This window comes from Elephantulus edwardii, unplaced genomic scaffold, assembly GCF_000299155.1.
Source record: "Elephantulus edwardii isolate Elephantulus edwardi_28Jun2011 unplaced genomic scaffold, EleEdw1.0 scaffold00051, whole genome shotgun sequence".
In the NCBI taxonomy this organism is placed as follows: domain Eukaryota; kingdom Metazoa; phylum Chordata; class Mammalia; order Macroscelidea; family Macroscelididae; genus Elephantulus; species Elephantulus edwardii.
Window position 1 is genome coordinate 190,970 of NW_006399801.1, and position 4,466 is coordinate 195,435.

Below are 4,466 nucleotides of genomic sequence, written 5' to 3' on the forward strand. Positions count from 1 at the left end.
GAGTATCTGACAGACAGCAATTTGTGGAGCAGTTAAAGATAAATCCCTTATTGTGGGGGTAAGCATTACTGAACAAATAATTCAAGAAGTTGGACTTCATGAAAAATGTGACATCAGGATTGTTTTAAGACTCAACAACAACCTGCATTATACAGATGATACAATCTTGCTTACAGAAAGTGAGGAGGACTTGAAGAACTTGCTGCACAAAATTAAAAACTATAGCCTTTATTATGAAGTACATCTCAACATCAAGAAAACAAAAATCCTCATCACAAGGTCACAGGCAACATCCTGGTAGATGGAGAAAAGAAAGAAAATGTCAACTATTTCATCTTACTTAGATCTACAACCAAAACCCTGGGTACTAGCAGTCAAGAAATCAAAACCCTTGCTGCATTGGAAAATCTGGTGTCAAGGACCTCTTGAAAGTGCTCAGAGTAATGATTCCCATTTGAAGACTAAGGTATATATGATCCAAACCATGGTCTTTTCAATTACTTTCTATGCATCAGAAAGTTGACCTTTCAGATAACTGAAAAGAAATAAGGATAATAGAAGAGGAATTGATGCTTTAGAGCACAATTGAAGCATCAGTTGGAGAAGAATACTAGATACATCAAGGATTGCCAAAAGAGCGAACAAATATGTTTTTGAAAAAGAATAATCAAGGTGGTCCCTTAGAGGTAAGGATGGTGAAATTTTGTCTCATATACTTTGGGTATGTTGTTAGAAGAGCCAGTCCTAGGAAATGTAGAGGGCTAGCTAAAGAGAGGAAGATCCTTAACGAGAAAAATTGACATGTGGCTGCAACAATGGGCTAAACTATAACAGAGATGATGAGGATGGCATCAGATAGGGTAGTGCTCAGATCCACTGTTCACAGAGTCATGCTACATGACTCAAGGGCACTTAACAACAATAAAACAAATTATTCACTGTGATGATTAATATCGTGTTACTGTGTTAATACTGTGTCAAAATGGCCTTTTGTATAATGTGATTATATTCAGTACTCCAAAGTACTGACAAGCAATGAGGTCAGTCTAGAGACTAAGGTGCGCCTGATCCAGGCCATGGTCTTTGCAATTACTTCCTATGCATCAGAAACCTGGACAATGACTAGAGATGATAGAAGGAGAATTGATGCCTTTGAACGCTAGTGCTGGAGAAGATTATTGAAGATACCATGGACTGCAAGGAGAACAAACAGGTTCATCCTATAGAGGGTGATTCTAGGCTGCTCCTTGGAGGCAAGGATTTTGAACCTTCATCTGACATACTTTGGACATGTTGCAAGGAGGGACCAGTCCTTGGAGAGGGACATCATGCTTGGGATTGTGGAGGGACAGTGCAGGAGAGGAAGACCCCCAATGAGATGGATTGATTCAGTCACTGGGGTAATGGGGGTAGGTGTATTGGAGACAATAAGGTTGGAACAGGATAGAGAATGGTTTAGGGATGTTGTATGCAGGGTTGCTATGAGTTGCAAAGAACTCAGTGGCACATAAGAACAACAACAACAACAACAACAACAACAACATGTGAATGTACTATCTGATGTAAATTCTAACCTCTATTATGTTAATGAGGGAGCTCTGATGGCATAGTGGTAAAAAGCTGTGCTGCAATCCCAAAAGTATGTGGTTCGATTTACCAGCTGCTTGAAAAAAAAAGGATGGGAAATTTCTTCCTGTGCAATTTTACTACTGCTGAGCCCGCTGGAGGGTCAGCTATGAGTTGGTTCTGAGGGCACACAACACCACCACCAAAAACATGATGTTAATGAGACAGGAGGGAAGGTAGATCTATAAAGATATGATTAGTCTTATCTATTAAAAATAGATCTCCTCAGAGGTGTGGCCTGAATGGTATCAAGAGAGCTCTGTTCAGATTTACATCTGCCTTGTATCCAGACTTAAGCCAGCAGCCTGCTGCTCCTGCGGATGTAGGACTCTGAGCATCCAAAGTCTGCCATCTGTGGGCCTGCTTCCCACGCTGACCTTAGGTGTTACTCCCAAAGCTAGAAGCTTCCAGCGCCAGCAGCCTGGACTCTGCCTCTCCAGATTCCTCTCTCGAGGTGGGACCCACAAACCCAATACTTGCCTCTATAAGCATAAGAGGCATTTCCTGGAAATAAATCTCTTTCTATATAAGCTTCTTTGGAGGCTAAGACAGCCAGTATTCAGGTCTGGGTCTGAAATACCACTTTCATTTGTCTGCTGCTTCCCTTGGCGAAAGGCCTGGTGGCTATACTGCCATTTTGGCAGAAGATTTGCAGGCACTTGGATGCCTCTTTGCTCCTTGTATTTTGGGTTGTCCCACTGTATTGTCATAATGGGAACATTTTGTCTCAGGTCACGGTATCCCTGCTGTTGCTGAACTATCTTCTTAGCTCACTCATGGGAAGACCATATGGAACTGTCTTCCCAAGCCAGCTGCGGTGACAGTCAAAGCAGATATTTTTTTTCCAAGTACAACTCCTTTTTGTTTTTTAAAGTCTATTTAAAAATGTCTTGTTGGACATGGTTTTAAATTTCTTTTGTTAAAATCACAAAACATTTTGTAAAATGAAGCCCTGTAAAAAGAATTAAATATGTAACACAGACTAGAAAGAAGGATTTGCCATCACTTCCAAAATATAACAGGCCCTCTAAAACTCTATAGGCAGCAGAGCACACACAGAACAGAAAAACAGATATGGCAACTGAGGCTGAGCCCTCAAATTTGGAAGCACAAAGGAGGAGGAACAGATGTAAACAGAAACTAATGACTGGAATGTGGAATGTGAGAAGCATGAATGTAGGAAAACTATACATCATTAAGGAAGAATTGGAATGCATAAATATTTACATATTAGATACTGGCAAAATGAGATGGATTGGCACGGGACATTTTGAATCAGATGATCATATGATCTACTACAACAGTGAAGAAAAGGTGAGAAAACAAAGGGTCACTTTCATAATTAAAAAGGCCATTTCTTGATCAATCTTGAAATGGAATATTGTTAGTAACAGGATAATGTCCATATGCATACAAGGAAAACCTGTTCATACCATTATCATTCAAATTTATACACCAACAACCAGGACCAAAGAGGAGAAAATAAATTATTTCTACCAACATTTGCAATGAAAAATTGATTGAACATGAAACAAACATGCATTAATAATAATAATATAAATAATAATGGGTGACTGGAATGCAAAAGTTGGGAACCAGGAAGAAGGATAAGAAGTAGGAAAACATGGACTTGGTGACAGAAATAATACTGGGGATAGAAAGATAAGATTCTGCACAATCAATTATCTGTTCATAGGAAATACCTTTTATAAGAAACATAAACACAGCTTATAAACATGGATTTCACCTGATGGTATTTGCAGGAATCAGGGTGATAACATCTGCGGCAGGAATTGTTGAAGAAGTTCACTATCAGCAGTGAAAATTAGGCCAGGTGCTGATTGTGAAACAGACCATCAAATATTCATATACAAGTTCATATTAAAGCTAAAGAAGGTCTAATCAAATCTACAGGAATAAAAATTTGATCCTGATTCTATCCCACTTGAATTTAAAATCCAACTTAGGAACAAGTTTGAGGCCTTGAACACTAATGAACGAAGACCAGATGAGCTGTGGGAGAATATCAATAATATTATCCAGGAAGAATGCAGGGGGTCATTACAAAACAGAAGAGGAAAAGGCTAAAATGGATGTCAGAAGAGACACTGAATATTATAACAGAGTGCCGAGAAGCCAAAAAAAGGGAAGAAATCAAGAAGTTAAGGAGATGAATAGAAGATTTCAAAGGGCAGCACAGGAAAACAGAACAAAATATTATAATGAAAGGTGCAAAGAGCTGGAGTCTGAAAACCAAAAGGATGAACTCGCTTGGCATTTCTTCAGCCAAAGGATCTAAAGAACAAATTCAAGCCACAAATTCTAATACATAAGGATGCTATGGGCAGGACAGGAGCTCTGGTGGCCTACTGGCAAGAAGATGGCCAATCTCCTCCCGTGCGTTTAACTGCCTCTGAAAACCCACCAGAGGGTCGACTATGGATCAGTTCCGACTAGATGATACACAACAACAACAACATGGGCAGGATATTGAATGATCCAGGAAGCATTAAAAGAAGATGGATGGGGTGTACAGAGTAACTGTACCAAAAAGGAATTGGGTGACACAGAAGAATGTTAAAAAACAACGGAAGATCAAGAGGCAATGGTGATGAAGGAGGAATTTCAGACTGCTCTGAGGACTTGGCAAAAAATAAAGCCCAGGAATTGATGGAATAACAATTGACATACTTCAACAAACAGATAGATGCTGCTCTACATGTACGTTCTTATTAGGTTTCGCCAAGAAATTTGGAGGAAAATTGCCTGGCCAACTGACTGGAAGAGACGCATTTTTATTCCCATTCCAAAAAAAGGTGACCCAACAGAGTGTGGAAATT

General features: G+C 39.5%; 1 protein-coding gene across 1 annotated transcript in view; it reads right to left on the reverse strand.

The window, feature by feature from the left end:
* The window catches only part of FAM3B (family with sequence similarity 3, member B), a 121,724-nt gene that overhangs the window by 27,011 nt on the left and 90,247 nt on the right, over positions 1-4,466 (reverse strand). The gene's annotated exons all lie outside the window — the stretch shown is intronic.